Source organism: Lucilia sericata, unplaced genomic scaffold, assembly GCF_015586225.1.
Source record: "Lucilia sericata isolate MDLA Ls3-8-SP2 unplaced genomic scaffold, ASM1558622v1 Contig000317F_arrow, whole genome shotgun sequence".
Lineage (NCBI taxonomy): Eukaryota > Metazoa > Arthropoda > Insecta > Diptera > Calliphoridae > Lucilia > Lucilia sericata.
The window spans coordinates 163039-176450 of record NW_023994341.1 but is presented as its reverse complement, the minus strand read 5'-3'; the positions used below and the strand labels follow the sequence as shown (position 1 = coordinate 176450).

The window sequence follows — 13412 nt, the reverse complement described above, 5'->3', positions numbered from 1 at the left end:
CCATGACTTTTCCACAATGAGCATCGTTTTCTTTTATTTGTTTTTTAGCTGTTGGCGTTCGCGTATTTCTAATGCGTTTTGCTGACAACGCCGCTTGTTGAGCATTCGATTTTCTCTGTTAGACTGCAGCAGCAGCAGCAGCTGCTATTGCAGCTGATTTTCTCCATCTAACATTCCATTGCCCATTCTCCCCCAGTTGTTGTTGTTGTAGTTGTGTTTACTACAGAGCACAGTGTGAAATTTCGTATTTCTGATTTCAAATAGAATTGTGTTTGTCTGTTTTGTCTGTGTGTTATAGTTGTTGGTTTTTCGTTTGGCTTTTAACGTTCGTTTTTCCATTCAGTTGAACTTCAGACGTTAAACTGTGCAAAAGCTTTTCAATTTGAAACGCGGGTGGTGTAAACCGATGAAGTTTTATTTGTTCAGTTGAAAAGCAGAATATTTGAAAATTATTCAAAAGAAAAAATTTTAATAAAAAGAAATATTTCCTTTTTTTTGGGGGAATCGAAAAATTTTCAAATAATTAGCACAAAACGAAGAAGGATTCCTTGAGGAAAAGAATAAATTATTTGGAATAAATACGTTATAAATTAAGTGAAAAGTGAGAAAAGGATTGTAAATTGAAAAAAAAAAAAATTTTTTGGAAAAATTATTGAAATTAAGAAAAAAAAAAAGTGCAGCATTTAAAAAAAAGGAGTTAAAAGTGTTTAAACAAGTTTAAAAAAGCGAATAATATTAAAAAAAAAGGTTTGAAATTAACAAACAAATTTTGGAAAAATTGGACAAAATAGAAACTAAAATTTAAAAACCATTCTAAAAAGAAAAATATTCTACATAAAGGACCTTTTGCAATAGAAAATTCTAAAAAGTTGTAAAACCCCCTAAAACCCTTTTTATCGAATAAATTTTTTTCAACATTTTAAAGAAAATTTTCGAAAAAACTTAAGAATTTTTATGATTTTATTGAAATTAAACAAAAAAACTGTTAAAGAAAAAATTATTCGAATAAAAACCGATTAATCGAATAAAAACCGTTTAAACGAATAAAACTAAAAATTTAAGATTTAAATAATTTCTTATAAAAATTTTGAGAATAAAGGGTAAAACGAATAATTTATTCGAATAAATTACTCGATTAATCGAATAAAATTTTGGAAAGTTTTTTAAAACTAAAAATTTTAATTTAATAAAATTTTTGATTAATTTTTTGAGAAAAAAAGGGTAAACCGGATAATTTATTCGAATAAAAAAACTGATTAATCGAATAAAATTTTGGACATTTTTTTATTAAATTTAACATTGAATAATTTTTTATTAAATTGAAATTTAAAAAAAATTGTAATAAATTTTAAGAAAAGAAAAGTGTAAACCGAATAATTTATTCGAATAAAAAAACCCGATTAATCAAATAAAATTTTGAAAATTTTTTTAAAAACGTAAAATCTATTTTTTAAATTATGGATCATATGAGACAATACGAATAATTTATTCGAATAAAAAATCCGATTAATAGAATAAAATTTTTAACATTTAACATTTTATAAAAGTTTTGGATAAAAACCCGAAAAAGCGTTAATTTATTCGAATAAAAATACTCTATTAATCGAATAAATGACTTTTTTACTCAATTTCGGGAAATCAAGGCGAAATGTTTAATTTATTTGAATAAAAATTCTTTTAAAACTTACAAATTTTAACGTTTATTGACTTCTTATTAAATTTTTATAACGAAACGACAAAAAAAACATAAAATTTTAACGAATAAAAAACCGATTACCCGAATAAAAATCCGAATAATCGAATAAAATGTTGGAATTTTTTCAAAAACTTAAATTTTTAATAATTATGACAATTTTATTAAATTTTGCAAAGAAAAAACGGAAAAACTTGTAATTGATTCGAATGAAAAAAGTAATGATTAAAATAAAAACCCGAATAATCGAATAAAATTTATAAAGTTTTTAGATTTTTGATTTCTAGAAATTTTCATGTTTCTTGACATCTTATAACTTGAAAAAACAAAAAGGCAAAAAATTTAATCGAATAAAAAACCGTTTATTCGATTACAACCCCGATTAATCGAATAAAATTAGTTTTTTTTTCTTCTACTATAATGTATGGAACAAACATGTTTTTTCAAAATTTCGAAAAAATTTAATCGAATATTAAACGATTAATCGTATAAAAACGGGTTAATCGAATAAAATTCAATCTCTTGAGTAAAACTTCGAAATTTTTAGAAGATTAAGTTCCTTTAAGACCTTTTTCAAATAAAAACCGATTAACAAATAACAAAATCTTTATAAATGACAATTTCTAAAAATTGTCGAATAATTTATTCGAATAAATCGCGATAGAACGAATAAAAAGGAATTTTAACGAAATTCAAAATCAGTTTATTCGATTAAAATCAGTTTTGTTTTTAAAATTAACTTTGCAACAAATATTTCATAAAATTATCTTAATTATTTTTTAAAATTTCGAATAAGTTAATCAAATAAAAATTGATTAATCGAATAAAACACTATAAATCAAATAAAAACCGTATTTTTTAGTAAAACTACGAAATTGTTTGAATATTTAAATGTTTTAATTTTTATTAATTTCTTTAAAATTTTAAGAAAATCTAGTTGCGAATAAGTTATTCAAATAAAAAACCGATTATCCGAATAAAAACCGTTTTAACGAATAAATATTTTTTTTGTTTCAAAAATTCTTATAAGTGATAACTTTGAATAATTTTCATAATTTATTCCAATAAAAACCGATTAATCGAACAAAAACGTTTAATCGAATAAAAACCGGTTTAACGAATAAAACTCTAAAAATTTCTAAATGACTTTAAAACTTAGAAAATTTTTAAAAATAAGCTTTTTATCGCATTTAAACAAGTATTTTAGGCTTTTTATCATATATTAAGATATCAACAAGTTTTAAAACAACAACAAAAATGGTGTTTTTTACAAATCCCATTAACACTTCCACTAAGAAGCCTCTTAAACTAAATTTTTTATCTAATTTTTTATATTTTTGTAAAAAAAAATATATATATAAAAATTTCCATCAAAAAACAATTTATAATTTCCTCTGTTTAACATCATGTTGTCTTCTTGGCCCTCTTTTGGCCTGTATAATCCCCTTCGTATATTTATGCAACTCTTTAGAAATATTTCAGGGCAATTAACAACAACATTTAACTGACAGCTAGAATGAACCAAAATACTTCCAGCAGCAACATAAAATAAACAAAAATATTTTCTATATATATTTTTTTTAAGTTTGATTTTGTTCAAAAAAATTAATTAAAACCAAATTTTTGGACTTCATTAAAATGTCAGAGGAAAATGTATATAAAATCTATAACAAGAGGAAATTTTTATAAATTTTCTAAAATTTGGGGGAGAAAATCGAATAAATTTTTTAAAACTAAATTCCTTTTGACAAGTGTTTGGGTAATAAAATGTTGCCTTTTCAATGTGTATGTGCAACAGTTTTCAAAAATATTTCAAATTTCTTTTAAAAATTTAATTGTTTTTCTCCCAAGACTTTTATAATTAGTTCAAACTTCTAATGACAAACTCTCCTTTCCAGAAACCTTAGAAATATTTGTACATTTGTGTTGCTCTTTGCTTTCTTTCACCACAAAAACACAAGAGGTGTTTTAGCTAATGTGGCATATGCCACATCAGGCTTGGAAAATTAAAATATTTAAAATATTACTAACTTCTAGACTAAACATTAGACTATAGACTAGACTACATACTGGACTATACACTAGACTATAGACTAGACTATAGACTAGACTATAGACTAGACTATAGAATAGACTATAGACTAGACTATAGACTAGACTATAGACTAGACTATAGACTAGACTATAGACTAGACTATAGACTAGACTATAGACTAGACTTAGACTAGACTAGACTATACTATAGACTAGACTATAGACTAGACCATAGACTAGACCATAGACTAGACTATAGACTAGACTATAGACTAGACTATAGACTAGACTATATACTAGACTACAGACTAGACTATATACTAGACTATAGACTAGACTATAGACTAGACTATAGACTAGTCTATAGACTAGACTATAGACTAGACTATAGACTAGACTATAGACTAGATAGACTATAGACTAGAATATAGACTAGACTATATACTAAGCCATAGACTAGACTATAAACTAGACTATGGACTAGACTATAGACTAGACTATAGACTAGACTAAAGACTAGACTATAGACTAGACTATAGACTAGACTATAGACTTGACTATAGACTAGACTATAGACTAGACTAAAGACTAGACTATAGACGAGACTATAACTAGACTATAGACTAGACTATAGACTAGACTGTAGACTAGACTAGACTAGACTATAGACTAGACTATAGACTAGACTATAGACTAGACTATAGACTAGACTATAGACTAGACTATAGACTAGACTATAGACTAGACTATAGACTAGACTATAGACTACTATAGACTAGACTATAGACTAGACTATAGACTAGACTATAGACTAGACTATAGACTAGACTATAGACTAGACTATAGACTAGACTATAGACTAGACTATAGACTAGACTATAGACTAGACTATAGACTAGACTATAGACTAGACTATGGACTAGACTATAGACTAGACTATAGACTAGACTATAGACTAGACTATAGACTAGACTATAGACTAGACTATAGACTAGACTCTAGACTAGACTATAGACTAGACTATAGACTAGACTATAGACTAGACTATAGACTAGACTATAGACTAGACTATAGACTAGACTATAGACTAGACTATAGACTAGACTATACTAGACTATAGACTAGACTATAGACTAGACTATAGACTAGACTATAGACTAGACTATAGACTAGACTATAGACTAGACTATAGACTAGACTAGAGACTAGACTATAGACTAAGACTATAGACTAGACTATAGACTAGACTATAGACTAGACTATAGACTAGACTATAACTAGACTATAGACTAGACTATAGACTTTACTAGACTATAGACTAGCCACTATAGACTAGACTATAGACTAGACTATAAGCTAGACTATAGACTAGACTATAGACTAGACTATAGACTAGACTATAGACTAGACTATAGACTAGACTATAGACTACTAGAGCTAGATATAGACTAGACTATAGACTAGACTATATACTAGACTTGGACTAGACTATAGACATAGACTTAGACTATAGACTTAGACTATAGACTAGACTATAGACTAGAACTATAGAACTAGACTATAGACTAGACTATAGACTAGACTAATAGACTAGACTATAGACTAGACTATAAGACTAGACTAGAGACTAGACTTATAGACTAGACTATAGACTAGACTATGACTAGACGATAGACTAGACTATAGACTAGACTATAGACTAGACTATAGACTAGACTACTATAGACTAGACTAGACTATAGACTAGACTATAGACTAGACTATAGACTAGACTATAGACTAGACTATAGACTAGACTATAGACTAGACTATAGACTAGACTATAGACTAGACTATAGACTAGACTATAGACTAGACTATAGACTAGACTATAGACTAGACTATAGACTAGACTATAGACTAGACTATAGACTAGACTATAGATTAGACTTTAGACTAGACTATAGACTAGACTATAGACTAGACTATAGACTAGACTATAGACTAGACTATAGACTAGACTATAGACTAGACTATAGACTAGACTATAGACTAGACTATAGACTAGACTATAGACTAGACTATAGACTAGACTATAGACTAGACTATAGACTAGACTATAGACTAGACTATAGACTAGACTATAGACTAGACTATAGACTAGACTATAGACTAGACTGTAGACTAGACTATAGACTAGACTAGACTAGACTAGACTATAGACTAGACTATAGACTAGACTATAGACTAGACTAGTAGACTAGACTATAGACTAGACTATAGACTAGACTATAGACTAGACTATAGACTAGACATGACTAGACTAGACTAGACTAATAGACTAGACTAGACTATAGACTAGACTATAGACTAGACTATAGACTAGACTATAGACTAGACTATAGACTAGACTATAGACTAGACTATAGACTAGACTATAGACTAGACTATAGACTAGACTATAGACTAGACTATAGACTAGACTATAGACTAGACTATAGACTAGACTATAGACTAGACTATAGACTAGACTAGACTATATACTAGACTATATACTAGACTATATACTAGACTATAGACTAGCTATAGACTAGACTATAGACTAGACTATAGACTAGACTTTAGACTAGCTTATGGACTAGACTATAGTCTAATCTATTGATTATAATGTGAAATACTAAGTACTAAATTTTCCATGCCTGTGCCACATTATAAATCTTCCTCAAAAAAAAGCGGGGCAAATAGGGGGAAAGAAAAACAAGTAAAAATATAGAAAAATTGATGTTGTAGGAAGATAATCCCCAACAATCAAATAGCTATTGATATCTATTTGTTGCATATATTAATAGTGAAAAGAGGCTGGCAGGCAATCAACAGCACACACCTAATAAATAAAACATAAATTAGAGTGTGTTGCATGCAGCAGCAGCTCTAAACTGCACTAAATAAACATAGAAAAAACACTTACTAACGATACAGCTATAGAGGGAACTAAAATATAAATAGATTAACCAAAAATATAAAACAAAACTATTTTTATGAAGAGTATAAAAATATGTACTTGACAATGATCTAGCTAGAAGAAAACAACAACAACTACAACAATAGAAAAGGGCCATTAAAACCAACAATTTCGAAAATTTGAACTCTAAAGCAGGAAAATTGCTTAACACACCCTTCAAATACTTTAAAAACAGAAGAATTATTAGCTAAAACTAAAAATTTTGTAAAACTAACAATTGGAGACTTTTTTTTAAAGTAGTATTTTCTACTACTTTTTTTAAATCTCAAAATTTTCCTTAATTATTAAGTAGAAGTGAGTTTTTATCATTTCTAACACATTTAATGTGGTTTTTAGACATTTTGAAAAAAGTAGTATTTTCTACTCCTTTTTTTAAATTGCAAAATTTTGCCTGATTTGCGACTAGAAATCATTTGTAAGCATTTCTAACACATTTAATATGATTTTTGGACATTTTTAAAAAAGTAGTATTTTCTACTACTTTTTTGAAACTGAAAAATTTTGTCTGATTTGCGATTAGAAATGACTTGATTTTTAGACATTTTGATAAAAATTAGTATTTTCTACTCCTTTTTTTAATTTTCAAAATTTTGCTTATTTATTAAAGGGAAGTGATTTTTAAGCATTTCTAACACATTTAATATGATTTTTGGGCATTTTGAAATAAGTAGTATTTTCTACTACTTTTTTGAAATTTCAAAATTTTGCTTATTTTATTAAAAAATCTTAAAAAATTTCTTTATTAAAGAAGTGTTGCTTAATTTAAACACTTTGGTAACCCTTTTGTCTACCAAAAATCACCTTTTTTAACATTCTTTTGATATTTTTGTTTAATTTTACTCTTTGAGGATCAACTTCTGGTTTCTCTGAAACGTGTGAGTTTTTTGTTCGCTGCAAATCGTTTTAAGAAGAAATAGGAGTAGTATAATATTTTCATAAAATTATGCTGACTTTAGTAAAAAAAATTTTTTAAACAAAACATTTAACATAATCTTCTGGAATATTGAAGCTTATGGCAAACAAAAAAAACAGATTTTGTTTGTAGTTAGTTCTTCTTAAGAGTGTGTGTATATGTGTTGTATAGAATTAGAATTTTTACAAATATTTCTAAATAAATAATTTTGTAATAATCTAAGGCTGTTGTTGCTGTAATATGTTTTGCAATGAAAGAAACGTGATTATTTTAATGACACTTTGTTGTCTTGTTGTTGGTTTTTCCTCTGTTTTTAGTAGAAATTCCATAGCAAAGTGTGTCATTTATTGTAAAAATCTTTAAGCTTTTACATCTATAGAATATTTTGTTCTATTTTTAAATGTCTGTGCAATAACATATGATTTAATTTATTATATTTAGACACTCATTAAGTTTATTTAATTTTAATGAATATGAAGAAATGTTAACAAACATTGGCCAAACATCATTATATTGAGTTGTTGCTAAAAACGTTTTGTCTAGCTTTCTATGAAAAGGTTTTCACATTCTAGTCTTAATAAGAAATCATAGAAAAGCAACTTTACTAAACAAAAAGTTTAAACTGTAATTAAAATAAAACAAATGAAGTAAATATTAACAACAATAACAACAAAAGTTAGAAAAATATTAAAAAATTCCTAAAAATCAAGATTTTACAAAAAGTAGTATTTCTACTACTTTTTTAAAATAATAAAATTTCCTTATTTTTCTTAACTATTTATCAAACAAATATATTTCTAAGCATATTTTTTAAAAAACATTCAAGATTTACTACCTTTTTTTTAATACTTTTTTAAGTTTTATTCAAAACTTAAATTCCGAAAAATGCTTGAAATGAACGTTAAAATACCTTAATCAAGCCCAACTAATTTTTTAAGTTTTTGAAAAAAGTAGTATTTTCTACTACTATTTTGAAATTTCAAAATTTCATGATTTTTCTTAACTATTTAAGAATATCTAATACAACAATAAATCTAAACATAATTTTTTCAAAATTTTCTTAAATTTACTACCTTTTTTACTACTCTTTTAAGTTTTAATTCCTAAAAATGCCCAACTAAAGAAAAAATTCATTTTTTAAGTTTTTTTTGAAAAAGTAGTATTTTTTACTACTATTTTTAAACTTCAAAATTTCATGATTTTTCGTAACTATTTAAGCAGTTCAATTTCAGCAATACTTGAAAACGTATTATCTTCCAAATTTTCAAAGTTTTACTACATTTTTTACTACTTTTTTAAGTTTATTAACCTTTTTACTACTTTTTAAACAGTTTGTTGAAAATTTAAATTCGTAAAAATTCTTGAAATGGAAGTTAATGCCTTAATTTAGTACTCCTAACAAAAAATCGACTTTTTAAAGTTTTTTAAAAAAGTAGTATTTTCTACTACTATTTTTAAATTTCAAAATTTCATGTTATTTCTTTATAATTAAAGAAATAGACCTAAAACCATTCATATTTAGATAATTTTTGCCAATCGTTTTACTAATCTTACCACCTTTTTTCTACTACTATTTCAAGTTCGAAAACTATTTTATTTGCAAAAAAATCTTTAAAAATTTATTTATAACATATTAAAAATAGCAGTATTTTTGACAAAATTTTAATATTTTTGTTATTTATTTTGTGTAAGTGTTAGAAAATTGCTAAAAATCGAGTTTTTAAAAATAGTAGTAGATCTACTACTTTTTTCAAAAAGTGCTTAAATTAAGTTTTTTCTAATTTTTAACTAAAGAGAAGTTAGATTGCTAAATAATAAGTTAATTTTAATTATTTTTGTTGGTTAAATAGTAGTTTTTTATGAAAATGTCTCTAAATTAGTACTACAAATAGTAGTATTTTTGACAAAATTTCATATTTTTGTTATTTTACATGTCCAGCTGTTCCAAATAGGTAAAAATGGCTAAAAATCATGTTTTTTAAAATAGTAGTAGGAATAATACTTTTTTCAAAAAGTGCTAAAATGAAGTTTTTTCTCATTATAAAATAAAGAGAAGTTAGACTGCTAAAAAATAAGTAAATTTTAATTATGTATTTTTGTAGGTTAAAATAGTAGTTTTTGATGAAAATGTGTTTAAATTAGTACTAAAAATAGTAGTATTTTTGACAAAATTGTATATTTTTGTTATTTATGTTGTCTAGGTTTTCAAACTAGTTAGAAAATTGCTAAAAAACAAGTTTTTAAAAATAGTAGTAGAAATACTACTTTTTCAAAAAGTGCTAAAATGTTATTTTTTCTAATTTTAAACTTTAAAAAAGTTAGAGTGCGAAAGTATAAGCAAATTTTAATTATTTTTTAAAGTTAAAATAGTAGTTTTTTAAAGTTTGTGTTTTAGTGACTTTTAAACTATTTTATTGCATTTTCTAAAGCAAAATAAAAACCAAAAACACTTTCAGTTTTTGCATTATCAAGGCACCTTTTTAAATAATCATTTATTTTGTTTGTTTGTTTACAAAGCGTGCTCTCGTTATATGCAATAGATAAACTAGAATTATATATTTTTAAATAACTAGTATAATATTATTGCATATTTAGCCAGCTATTATCTCACTTGATTTTATTACAACGATGACTAGTTGCGTCCTACTCCCCCGCTTGCATTCTATATTTCCCTCTTGAATACAAGTTCAAGTTCAATTTAAACCATTCAATAATAATATAACCGACCAAACAAACAAAACAAACTAAACCAGCATTTTTAACGCCCTCCTGCTCTTGTCTGTTCAAATACAAAACACGGTTTGAATTTGTATTTATGAATAAACAATTTAATTTAAAATGGCAACAGAATAGCAACAACGACAACTACAACAACTGCAGCAAAATAAAATATTTTAATGTATGCCAAAATACACAAAAAATCAAAACCCAAACTCAGGCAATTTAGTGTAAATACAAAATAGTTTTTGTGATTTTTTTTCATAGATTTTTGGCGTCAATAACTGGAAACAAAAATTGTTTCAGTAATATCTGATCCCCTGCAGCAATGCAACACAAAATAGACACCTACGATTTGTAGAGAAAAATTAAAAAAAAAAAAAATATTCAAACATATTGGTCAGTTACATAGTTACAGCAGGGAAAGGCAGAAACAAATTGCAAATAATTTTATAATTTTTAAAATATTATAATTTCTAACCAAAAACAAAACTAGTTTCTTTAACAAATTTTCTATACACTTCAAGTGCTGCGACGACCCAATTAATTAAAAACATTGAAATTTCTAATATTTACATATGTAGCCCATCAATTTGTTTGTTGTTTGTTCTGCTACATTTTCTCTGGTTCATTGTTTTGTTTTTTAAAATATTTAAACATTTAAGTGGATTTAAGCAATATTATAAAAATTGGCAGTTTATCAAAAAATTATTGAAATACTTATAGAATTAAGTAATTTTTGTTTAAATTAAAAATAAACTTTAAATTAACTTAAGCATTTAATTATGCACAACTAATTTCTCAAACCAAAAAAGCCAAAGGAAATGCTTATCAAAATGTTTGAAAACAAATATGTTCAACACATGACAAAAATAAAAAAAAAAAAAACATTAAAAAAATATGATTAAAATGATGAAAATATGAAGTTTTATGAAGTTTTATCATAAAAACTACTATTTTGACGTATTTAAACAAACTTTCATACAAAACTACTATTTTGACTATAAAAAATGTTAAAAAAATTAGTTATTCTTTAGATATCTATTTTCTCTTTAGTTAAAAATTAGAAAAAACTTCATTTAAGCGCTTTTTGAAAAAAGTAGTAAATCTACTACTATTTTTAAAAACTTGATTTTTAGCATTTTCCTAACTAGTTTGAAACCCCAGACAAATTTAATAACAAATATATAAAATTTTGTCCAAAATACTACCATTTTAGCACTTTTTGAAAAAGTAGTATTTCTACTACTATTTTTAAAAACTTGTTGTTTTAGCATTTTCCTAACTAGTTTGAAAACCTAGACAACATAAATAACAAAAATATAAAATTTTCCCAAAAATACTACTAGTTTTAGTACTATTTTAAAGAAATTTTCTTAAAAAACTACTATTTTTACCAACAAAAATAATTAAAATTTTGTTATTCTTTAGCAGTCTAACTTCTCTTTAGTTTAAAATTAGAAAAAAACTTTAATTTTATAATACTATTTTTAAAAATCTGATTTTTTCCAATTTCATGCTTAAATGCACTAAAAATATGTTATATTAACGAAAAAACAGGGTTTTGTCACAAATACTACTATTTTTTAGTACTTTTTAAAAAAAGTAGTATTTCTACTATTTTTAAATCTCCATATTTTAGAATTTTTCAAGTTTGTATCTAAATAAGAATTAAATTGACATATTTTGTTATATATTTTCTACTATTACTACTATTTTAAATACTTTTTTGCTACGACTTTTTTCTTAAACTTTACAAATTTAGGTTTTCAATAGCTGAACAATATTATTATGATGTAAATTACATTTTGAAGATTTTTTCAACTAAAAAAGTTTTTAAACTTGAAATAGTAGTAGAAAGAAGATAGTAAAAGTAGTAAAACTATTGAAGAAATTATCTAAATATGACTGGTTTTATGTCTATTTCTTTTATTATAAAGAATAATCTTGGAATTTTGAAATATAAAAATAGTAGTAGAAAATACTACTTTTTTCAAAAACTTAAAAAATTAGTTTTTGCGTTAGTTGGGCTAAATAAAGACGTGTTAATGTTAATTTCAAGCATTTTTAGGAATTTAAATTTTAAATAAAACTTTAAAAAAGTAGTAAAAAAGGTTAAAAAACTTAAAAAAGTAGTAAAAAAGGTACTAAAACTAAGAAAATTTTGAAAAAATATGTTTTCAAATATTATTGAAATTGAACTGCTTAAATAGTTAAGAAAAATCGTGAAGTTATGAAATTTATAAATAGTAGTAGAAAATACTACTTTTTTCAAAAACTTAAAAAATGAAATTTTTCGTTAATTGGGCTAAATTAATACGTTTCAACGTTAATTTCAAGCATTTTTAGGGACTTAAATTTTAAATAAAACTTAAAAAAGTAGTAAAAAAGGTAGTAAAACTTAAAAAATGTTGAAAAAATTAGCTTTAAATTTATTGTTGTATTACAGATTCTTAAATAGTTAAGAAAAATTGTGAAATTTTGAAATTTAAAAATAGTAGTAGAAAATACTACTTTTTTTAAATTTTAAAATATGTTAAAATTTTGTATAATTATTCTATTCTAAACATATTTAAACAATTTCTAATGACATTTTGTGTCATGTTGACCTTATTTTTTTATGACAAAAAAATCTATATTAAAAACGTCTGTCTGTTTTGACAAATAATAGTACAATTTTCATGCAAAATTATTTTCAAAAAGAAAGAAATAAATAAAAATTTCATTAAACAACAAAACACTTGATGAGGCATTAATAAAAACTCATCAACAAGCATGAATGCCAAAACAACATCATTAACAACAAAATAAACATAAAAATGGAAACGGTTTTATTGTATTTTTTACCCTCTAATATTAACATTAAAGTATATTGTCCTTTTTTTTCTTCTAAGTAACGCCTTTTTTCTGGGGAAAATAAAGAAATAGAAAAAATCAAAATATTAAAAATTATCAATCTTGGACTTTGAAGTCAAGCCACATAAAGTTATAAAAACTACAAAATTTAGCTAAAAAATGTCCTTGATATTAGAGAAAGGAGTTGTGGGGGGGAT

General features: G+C 24.8%; 1 protein-coding gene across 14 annotated transcripts in view; it reads left to right on the top strand.

The window, feature by feature from the left end:
* Positions 1–13412, top strand: part of LOC119603612 (basement membrane-specific heparan sulfate proteoglycan core protein-like) — a 223110-nt gene that overhangs the window by 102992 nt on the left and 106706 nt on the right. The window contains exon 1 of one of the 14 annotated variants that reach the window (XM_037955709.1): positions 356–601. The exons of the other annotated variants lie outside the window; for them this stretch is intronic. The gene's annotated coding sequence lies outside the window, so the exon portion shown is untranslated. Of the gene's footprint in view, positions 1–355; positions 602–13412 lie in introns of those variants that run through there. 14 annotated transcript variants of the gene reach the window in all.